Source organism: Panthera onca, chromosome C1 (genome assembly GCF_046562875.1).
Source record: "Panthera onca isolate mPanOnc1 chromosome C1, mPanOnc1 haplotype 2, whole genome shotgun sequence".
Classification (NCBI taxonomy): domain Eukaryota; kingdom Metazoa; phylum Chordata; class Mammalia; order Carnivora; family Felidae; genus Panthera; species Panthera onca.
The window spans coordinates 95093003-95104007 of record NC_138346.1 but is presented as its reverse complement, the minus strand read 5'-3'; positions in this window follow the sequence as shown (position 1 = coordinate 95104007).

Below are 11005 nucleotides of genomic sequence, written 5' to 3'. Positions count from 1 at the left end.
TAATTTTGGTCAATTTCAGCTCTTAGCACATTAGTGGCTACCTGTTCCCCATTCTCACTCTCAAGGTAGGCAGCCATACACATGTAATGGGAGCAGCTTTGCACAGCTTGTGGGAGCCAGGGTGAGCAATAAGGACTTTGTCCTCCAAAGAGATCTGTGTTCTGATTGTTGCTTATGGTTGCAGAGGTATAGACACAGAGGTGAGCAGTCATTGTCTCAATCCTACCATCTAAAGTGGTTTCCAAGGGATTTGAAGACCCAGAACTTATTTTTCTTAATCCACTCATTTCCCCCTTTCTCCCTTGTTGGAAGCTAGGCATTTAAGGACTACATCATTCAAGAGCAATTGAATAGACTGGGAATTTAGAAAATCACTATGTATACCCAGGGAAAGGTGAAGGCTTAGAGAAGATGTGAGAAGATCTTTCTTTTTTTTTTTTTTTTTAAGATTATTTATTTTGAGAGAAAGAGACAGTGTGAGTAGAGGAGGGGCAGAGAGAGAGAGAGAGAGAGAGAGAGAGAGTGACAGAGAGAGAGAGAGAGAGAATCCCAAGCAGGCTCTATATCATCAGCACAGAGCCCTGTGCAGGGCTTGAACTCATGAACTGCAAAATCATGACCTGAGCTGAAATCAAGAGTTGGACACTCAACTGAGCCACCCAGGTGCCCCTAGACCTGGGAAGATCTTAAGTTTACATCTCTCTGATTCTAGGCATAGAGATACTGCACAATAACAACAAAATTAGCAAGCCCTTGGGCAGGTGGAGAAGCTAATTTCCAGGGTTAATGCAGTATAAGATTTAAATGTCCAGTTTTGGGGGAGCCAGGCTAGTTCAGTCAACAGAGCATGCAGCTCTTGATCTTTGGGCTGTGAATTCAAGCCCAATGTAGAGAATACTCAAAAGTAAAATCTTACCAAAAAATGTCCAGTTTTCAACAAAAAATCCTAAGACGTACAAAGAAGAAAAGAACTATGACAAATTCAAAGTAAATTAAATCAACAGAAACCATCCCTGAGAAAGTCCAGAGGTGGATGTACTATACAGAGACTACAACTGTCTTACAGAAACTCAAAGAACTATAGGAAGATGAGCACAAAGTCAAGAAAATTATGTATTAATAATATGGGTATATCAATAAAGAGGTAAAGAAAAAGAAATTCTGGAGCTGAAAAGTACAATAAGTGAAAGGGAGTGGTTAACTAGAGTGATTCAAAAGCAGATTTAAGCTGGAAAAAGAATCAGCAAACTTGAGAAAATATGAGTGAAATATTAAGTTGAGGAACAGGAAGAAAACAGATTGAAGAAAAGTAAATAGAGCTGTAAAGCAGACCAACATATGTATTGTGGTCTCATGAGAACAAAGAAAAGAGCAAGGAGATTATCTGAAGAAATTATGGTCCCAAACCCCAAATTTGATGAAAGACATCAATATTAATACCCAAGAAGTTCAATGAGCTCCAAATAGAATAACTCAAAGAGACCCACATTCAGACACATTCATTCCAACTGTCAAAAGTGAAAGATGAGAGAATATTGAAAGCTTCAAGAGAGAAGTGACTCATCACGTACAAGGGATCTCAAGATTATAAGCAGATTTTTCTTTAGAAACAGTGGAGGACAGGAGGCAGTAGGTTGATATATTCAAAGTGCTGCATGAAAAAAAAAAAACCCAAGAAACCTATATTGGGTGAAGCTGTCCTTCAAATGTGAGGGAGGAATTAGATAATTTGATAATCAGATAAATAAAAGCTGATGGAGTTCATTACCACTAGAACTGCCCTGTAAGAAATGCTAAAAGGAATTCTTCAGGATGAAATGAAGTATACTAGAGAGTAACTCAAAGCTATATGGAGAAATAAATAGTTCCAGTAAAGATACACACGTAGAAAATTATAAAACCTGGTAAATTGTAACTTTGGTTTGTATCACTGCTCTTTTTTTTCTACATGATTTAAAAGACTAATATATAGAGGGGTGCCTGGGTGGCTCAGGCACCTGGAACCTGCCTGAGATTCTCTCTCTCCCTCTCTCTCTGCCTCTCCCCCACTTACACATGTTCGTTCTCTCTCTCTCTCTCTCTCTCTCTCTCTCTCTTTCCCTCTCCCTCTCTCTCTCTCTCTCTCTCTCTCAAAATAAATAAGCTTAAAAAATTTTAAAAAGACCAACACATAGAAAAATTATTAGTCTATGTTCTTGGACACACAATGCATAAAGATGTAATTTTGTGTAACATCAGTAATGAAAGGGGTTAGGGATGGAGATGTTTAAAAGTATTTTTTGCCTGTTATTGAAGTTAAGCTGTTATAAATTCAAATTCGGGTGTTATAAACCTTAGGATATAAAATGTAATCCCTAGGGTAACCACAAGGAAAACAGTTATAGAGTATACTGAAAAGGAAAAGAGGAAGGAATTAAAATGTGTCACTAAGATAAATTAACCAAACAGAAAACAGTAATGCAAGAATGAGGGACAAAAAGCTGTAAGGCATATAGAAAAGACATAACAAAATGTCAGAAGTCCTTCCCCATCATTAATTACTATAAATACAAGTGGATCAAACTCTTCAGTCACAAGAATTTTGTGGAAAGGATAAAAAACAAAGATCAATTTTATACTGCTTTCAGGAGACTTAGTTTAGATCCAAAGACAAATAGGTTGAAGGTGAAAGAACAAAAAAGGATATTTATTGTACCTAGTAACCAAAGAGAGAAGGGGTGATCATACTAATACCTAATACTAATAGTATCACACAAGATAGTATTAAGTAAAAAATGGTTACAGGAGACAAAGAATGATATTATATATTAATAAAAGGTTCAATAAATCAGTAAGATTTATCAATTATAAACATAAAGCAAAAATGAAGGGAAAAATAAGACAGTTTTTATATAATGGCTGGAGACTTCAATATCCCATTCTCCACAGTAGATGGAACAAGCAGATAGAAGATGAGTATGCAAAGAGAAGACTTATTTATTTTGTTAGGAGAAAGAAACAATCCATAAAGCAACTAGATCTAACAGAAATATATGGAACATTCCACTAAACATTAATAGAATACACATTCTTTTCAAGTGCACACGGAACATTCTTCAGGATCATAAATTAGGCTACAAATCAAGTCTTAATATATTTAAAAGATAGATGTGTCACAAAGTATCTTCTCTGACCACAATGGGTTGAAATTAGAAATTATTAATGGAAGGAAAACTGGATAACTCAAAAAAAATGGAAATTAAATATCACATACTTAACCACAGGGTCCAAGAAGAAATCACAAGGAAAATTAGGAAATACTTAAAGAAGAATGAAAATAACATAGCCTTCCAGAACTTATGGGATGCAGCAAAAGTAGTGCTAAGAGGTTAATTTATAGCTGAAAATGCTTATATTTAAAAAAAGAAATTTCTCATCAGCAACCTAACTTAATACCTTTAAGGAGCTATAAAAGAAAGAACAGACTAGAACTAAAGCTAGCAGAAAAAAAGGCATTAATAAACATTACAGCAGAGATAAAATAGAGAATAGAGAAAAATGAATAAAACCTAGAGTTGGTTATTCAAGAAATCAATGCCATCGATAAACTTTTAGCTAGATGGACTAAGGAAAAAAAGAGAAGACTCAAATTACTAATTGAAAATGAAAGTGTGTTAATTATTACTGATTCTACAGTAATAAAAAGAGTATAAAAGAGCATAATGAACAATTGTACACCAACAAACTGGATAACCTAGATGAAATGGACAAATTTTTAGAGACCAAAAATCTACCAAGACTAGAGCATGTGACTCTTGATCTCTGGGTTGTAGGTTTGAACCCCACATTGGGTATAGAGATTACTTAAAAATAAAATCTAAAAAAAAAAAAAATCTACCAAGACTGAATGAAGAAAGAAAGAAAATCCGAATAGACCTATGTAACTAGGAAAGAGATGGAATCAGTAATTAAAAACCTCCTGACCAAGAAAAGCCTTGAAGCTGCTGGTCTCATTGATAAATTCTACCAAACATTTAAAGAACTGGCACCAGTCCTTCTCAGTTCCAAAAAATTGAACAGGAAGGAACACTTACTAACTCATTCTATGAAGCCACCTTTGTCGTGATAGCAAAGCCAGACAATGACCCTACAAGAAAACTACAGACCAATATTCCTGAGGAACACTGATTAAAAATTCTCAACAAAATGCTAGCAAACCAAATTCAGCTGCATATTAGAAGGATTATAGGCCATGACCAAGTGGGATTTATTCCTGAGATGTAAGGATGGATCAACGTACAAAAACCAGTGTAATTCACCATATTAATAGAATGAAGGACAAAAACTACATGATCATCTCAATTGATGCAGAAAAAGCATTTGACAAACTTTAGCACCGTTCACAGTAAGAACACTTAAACACACTCAGGATAAAAGGAAACCACCTCAACATCATAAAGGCCATGTACTAACATCATTCTTCATGGTGAAAGACTGAAGGCTTTCCCTCTAATTCAGGAACAACACATGCCCAACTTAAGCACATTATTCAACACAGTCTTGGAAGCTCTGGACAGAGCAAGTAGGCAAAGAAAAGAAAAAAGATATCCATATTGGAAAGGAAAAAAGTAAAATCTGTTTGCAGATGACATGATGTTTTATGTAAAAAACATCCTTAAAGATTCTACACACACAAAAGATAAAGAACTTATTTTGCTTAGCATAATACTCTCTAGATCCATCCATGTCATTGCACATGGCAAGATTTCATTCTGTTTTATGGCTAGAGCAAAATAAGTCAGTCACAGAAAGACAAATGCCATATGATTTCACTCATTTGTGGAATTTAAGAAACCAAACAAGCAAAGGAAAGAGAGAGAGAGAGGAGGGGGCAGGCAAACCAAAAAACAGACTTTTAACTATAGAGAACTGATGGTTACCAGAGGGTAGGGGTGGGGGGATGGGTTAAAGGGTGATGGGGATTCAGGAGTGCACTTGTGATGAGCAAAGGGTAATATATACAATTGTTGAGCCACTATATTGTTCACCTGAAACTAATACAACACTGTATGTTAGCCAACTGGAATTTAAATAAAAACTCCAAAAAATGAAATAATCAAAAATTAAGGGCAAAAAAATCAACATGCAAAAATCAGGTTTCTGCCCACTACTAATGAACAATCTGAAAAAGAAATTCAGAAAATTCCATGTATAATATCATCGAAAATAATACATAAGAACCAAGGGAAAAGAAGACGTGTAAACTGAAAAATACAAACAAAAGCTGAGAGAAATTAAAGAAGACATAAACAAATGGAAAGACATTTTGTTGTGTTCATGAGCTGAAACTTAATGTTGTTAATGATGTCAGTACTACCTCAAGTGAGTCACACTTACCTACAAGCTGCTCCAGGCATGGGGGAACAAAATGGTTCTCAGAGATGCACATTAGGCTGGAGAAAGGGCAAAAATCAATTTCAGAGTGGCAGTTGGCTTCCAGTGACCAAGGGGAATTTAGGAACTAGTGAATACATTGCCAGGGGTCAGGGACACGACGACATTCATTAGGAACTAATTCTGTCACTGTGCTACATAAGACAGCACACACTGAGGAGACATGTAAACACCTATGCCTCATAACTCAAGTTTTGCTAAAAGGGGAGATGTTTGGCCTCTCTGCTCCCTTTGTCCTTCCTTCCTGATAGAGACAGAGTGACTTATGGCATTGGAGAATTTAGGAGAAGGTATAGAGCATAAAAGTGCCTGTCCCTCTTCTTCTCTCTGGTCAGCCTGTCTATAAGACGGGGGCTTTCTGCTCCACCACTTATATGTGCTGAGGACATAGGCCCTGAAGATAGGCCGAGAGATGCTTCTCTTGTCCCCAAGATGAGGCCAAGTGGCTGTGGGGTGGGGTTTTAGGGAAGGTGTGCTTGCCCTCCAAGGCAGATTAGGCTCCTACTTTCCTGCAAGGGGGCTGCCCCAGGGTCCCAACTCAACAGGAGGCCACAAGTATCAGCTTGACCAGGGAACAGGTTCATGCATGATTTCCAATCTACTTCGTTAGCATCAAAACTAATGTTTTTAATTCCATCAGTCTGACTCCTGCGCCTCATTTAACCAGTTCCCCATTTGATGTGGGGAAAGAGGCATTAATAATTATCCTCCCCAAACCTAACAGCAGCTTTTAAAACAACAGAATAACAGCAATAGTAACATTTCATGCCTTTTTATTTCATTTATTTTCATTATTAAAAAAATTTCAATTAAAGTGTAATTAACCTACAGTGTTATATTAGTTTTAGGTATACAATATAGTGATTCAACAATTCCATATATTCCTCAGCGCTCATGAAGGAAAATGTGCTCTTAACCCCCTTTACCTATTTCACCACCACCACCACCCGCCCCCCCCCACCTCCCCTGTGCTAGCCATCTGTTCTCTACAGTTAAGAGTTCGTTTTTTGGTTTGTCTCTTTCTCCCCCCTTTGTTTGTTTCTTAAATTCCGCATATGAATGAAATCATATGGTATTTGTCTTTCTCTATTTTATTTTGATTAGCATATACTCTCTAGATCCATCAATGTTGTTGCAAATTACAAGATTTAATTCTTTTTGTGGTTGAATAATTTTGTTGTATATATATACTTCATCTTTTTTTTAGATGTTTATTTTGAGAGAGAGAGATAGAAAGCAAGCAGGGAAGGGGCAGAGAGAGAGGAGACAGAATTCTAAGCAGGCTCCACACTGTCAGTGCAAAGCCTCACACAGGACTCAAACTCATGAACCATGAGATTATGACCTGAGCTGAAACCAAGAATTGGACACTTAACTGACGGAGCCACCCAGGCACCCCAATATACCACATCTTCTTTATCCATTTGTTGATGGATACTTAGGTTGCTTCCATAAGTTGACTATTGTAAATAATGCTGCAGTGAACAAGGGTGCATGTATCCCTTTGAGTTAGTGTCTTTATATTCTTTGGATAAATACAGAGTAGTGTGATTACTACATTTTAGTGTCGTTCTATTTTTAATTTCTTAAGGAAACTCCATACTGTTTTCCACAGTGGCTACACTAGTTTACATTTCCATCAACAGTGCAAGAGGCTCCTTTTTCTTTACATCCTTGTCAAAACTTGTTTCTTGCGTTTTTGATTTTAGCCCTTCTGGCAGGTGTGAGGTGATATTGTAGTTTTGATTTGCATTTCCCTGATGATAAGTGATGTTGAACATCTTTTCATGTGTCAGCCATCTGGATGTCTTCTTTGGAGAAATGACTGTTCATGTCATCTGCCGATTTTTTAATTAGGTTGTTTCTTTGGTGTCGAATTGTAGAAGTTACTTATATATTTTGTATGCTACCCTTTATGTGATATTCATTTGCAATACCTTCTCCCATTCAGTAGGTCGTCTTTCAGTGTTGTTGGCTGTTTTCCTTCGCTGTGCAGAAGTCTTTGATTTGGTTGTAGTGTCCCAGGCCTTTCATGCCTTTGAAAACATCCATGTGATGAAGACTAGAGAGTAAAGTGAAGACATAGGCAAAGGAGTATTCTGAGGAAAGTGGGGAAAACATTTTGCAGGATTGAACAGGTGGCTCTACAGGTGAACTGTAGCAATCTGGCTTTACAAACAAGACTGGTCTTTATGTGTGGCATCTGTGAGTAAACTACTTTTGCTGAGAACTTGCCAGGGTCAGGTAGTGTGATAGTGGTTTCTTAAAGCTCATTTTGTAGAGTAAGTCAAAAGCTTCTTGGGATCGATCTTTCCTTAACAGACCTTACCTGTTACAGAGATACAGATGTTTGGAGTTTCTGTAATATGATGAAGAACTCAGATTATAGGGAAGTCAGGTGTATGTATACAAGCAGGGAGTCTGTAAATATAAACACTTCAGGACATGCAGAACAATTAGCTATTTTTAAGGTGTTTCATATACCAGTTTCTATTTTTAAAAGGTAGTATCCACTAACAAGAAAGTCAGTAATTTCAAAGAGCTAGGAGAGAAGCTGTTGAAGCATAGAGGCAGTAATCAGAGCCCAGAGTTCATTTCAGTACCAGTGATGTTTCTCAGTAGTAAATATAAACACAACCATGGAGGCAAAACACCCTCACCTCTATAAAGGAATTGACAAACTGGGGAGGAGATGGGGCATTTTTCTGGTGGTTGGATCATTCAAATAGATTTGTGCAGTGACTAGGAGCTTGCATTTTTCCAGTTTCAAAGAATAAAAGGTAGAATGAGAGATAGGTTGATAACATGCAACATAAAATGAGATATTATTTTCACAACCTATTTTTGATGTTCAGTATCCATGATTCTGTATCCCTTAAGTAAACACAATTTTTCCATTTGACTCTGAAAACCTCAAGAATGTTGACTTCTTAGATATATAATTTGAAGTGCTTCATACTTTTATTTCCAAAGAAACTGTATTTTAAATATTTCACTTAAGGATCTGAAGATTAGTAAGACATGTGGACAGAAAATCCTTTTCCCATCAATAGTTAAGGAAATATAGAAAGGTATTCATTTGTCACAGGAAAATCTCCCCAAGAAATGTACATTAGGCTGTGATTAATGTCGAGAGTGGATTTCTTTAGAAATTCCAAATGAAATCTTCTCCATGGCTCTGGGACTACTAAAAGCAACTTTGCCAGTCATCAGAGAGTGTCTGGAGATTGATGTCACTCAGCTTGACACCAGGCATATGTATTTGGGTGCGTGAGCCACCCTGCTCAGGAGGTCCTCGCCCCCCGCGGGCAGCAGCACGCTCCATTCAGCTGTACTTCCCAAGCCAGGGTGAGGGCACAGCCTCACTGGCACAACCACATCTCTCACCTCCCATATTGTAAACTGGTTCACTCATCAGCCATTAATTCCCTTTTTTTTTTTTTATTTTTTATTTTTTTAAATTTTTTTTTCAACATTTTTTATTTATTTTTGGGACAGAGAGAGACATAGCATGAACGGGGGAGGGGCAGAGAGAGAGGGAGACACAGAATCAGAAACAGGCTCCAGGCTCCGAGCCATCAGCCCAGAGCCTGACGCGGATCTCGAACTCATGGACCGTGAGATCGTGACCTGGCTGAAGTCGGACGCTTAACCGACTGCGCCACCCAGGCGCCCCCATTAATTCCCATTTTTGTTCTGCAGATCCAGATCCTTCTCTGTTAAGCCTAAACTGTGTCCTGTAACTTCTGAGACTTTTGAAAACTGGGCCCCCCCCCTTCTTCATACCCACCCTGGCCCCACTGATTTTCACTGAATCACCACCTCCTTTGTGACAACAGCTGTCCTTGGAGGCCACTCTGTACGTCTTTCCACACACAGGGGTCACTGCTTGCCCTGACACTTTCCTTCCTTTGGAGCATTCCATTTGCACCACAGAAGGCAGCTTCTCTTGCAGATTGTGAGGAGGGAAGAACCATCTCCCTAAAATGCCCCCGCAGGACTTACCTTCTCAGGTTCTTACTATTTCTACCTTTGTATTCAGTTCAAAAAAAATCAAGAAGGCAGGGTACAAAGACCTAGGGACAGGCCAGTCGACATCCTGTGTGGCAAATGCTTTTTGTTCCTTATAGTGTTTTATTCATCTTTTTCCTGTATTAATATATAATTGACAAAATTGTGAGACATTTAAAGTGTACAACATGGTGATTTGATGGACATATACATTGTGAAAAGATGACCACCATCTAGTTAATTAACACATCCATCACCTCATGTATTTATCTTCTTTTTTTGTGTGTGTGGTAATGTTGAAGTTCAACTGTCAGCAAAATTCAATTACATAGTACAGTGCTATCAATTATAGTCACCATGTTATATATTACATTCTCAGATTTTATTCATCTTACAACTGAAAGTTTGTACTCTTTTAGGAAGCTTTCCCTATTTCCCCCGCCTCCCTGTCCATGGTAATTACTTTTTGACCCTCTGCTTATAAAAGTTCAGCTTCTAATTTTATTTTTTTAGACTCCACATATAAGCGATGCCATGCAGTATTTGTCTTTCTTTGACTTATTGCACTTAGCACATGGTCCTCCAGGTTCATGTTGTTGCAGGATTTCTTTTTTCTTCATTGAGGTAAAACTGGAATATAACATTATATATGTTTCAGGTATACATTACATGCTCATACTCAACATCCATACTCATAATGAAGTCTAGTTACCATCCATCATGATTCATCTAACCCCTTTGCCCATTTCTCCTACCCTCTAACTCCCTTACCTCTGGTAACCAACAGTCTATTTTCTCTATGTATTTCCTTTTGTTGTGTTTTATTCATTCATTTTTCTCCTGAGTTTATGAGCAACTTTATGCCTAATCTTTGAAGTCTTTATCAGGTAGAATGCTTATCTCCATTTCACTAATGTATTTTTCTGAGGTTTTGTCTAGTATCTTTAACTTGGATCATCTTCCCCAGCCTCCTAATTGTGTCTGGGTCTCTGTGTTTATTTCTGTGTAATCAGTTTCAAACAGAGAGGGAGGCAACCCATAAGAGACTCTTAAATTTAGAGAACAAACTGAGGGTTGAGGGAGGGTGGGAGGGGAAAATGAGTGATGGGCATTGAGGAGGGCACTTGTTGGGATGAGCACTGGGTGTTGTATATAAGCAATGAATCATGGAAATTTACTCCCGAAACCAAGAGCACACTATATACACTGTATGTTAACTAACTTGACAATAAATTATACTTAGGGAAAAAATATTTCTATGTAATCAGGGAAGCAGTTCGTTCTCCCAGACTTGAAGAGTTACTCAGTGGAAGACTGGCAATGTGTTGCATTCTATTGTTTGTGCAGTACCCAGGGTGGAAGCCTGCCAAGCTCTTTCTCTCTTATTTGTTTCAGTCCTGTGGAGCCCAGAAATACATCTCAAGTCCCCACCCTGAGCCAGCTCTAGATGTTCAAGGAGCATTGTCTGTGCAGAGTTCACTTTTTGGGTCTGGCTGGCTATAGGCCATGGTGGATAAACATCAGACTGGGGAAAGCTTATCCACTGGATGTGGCAAGGCAG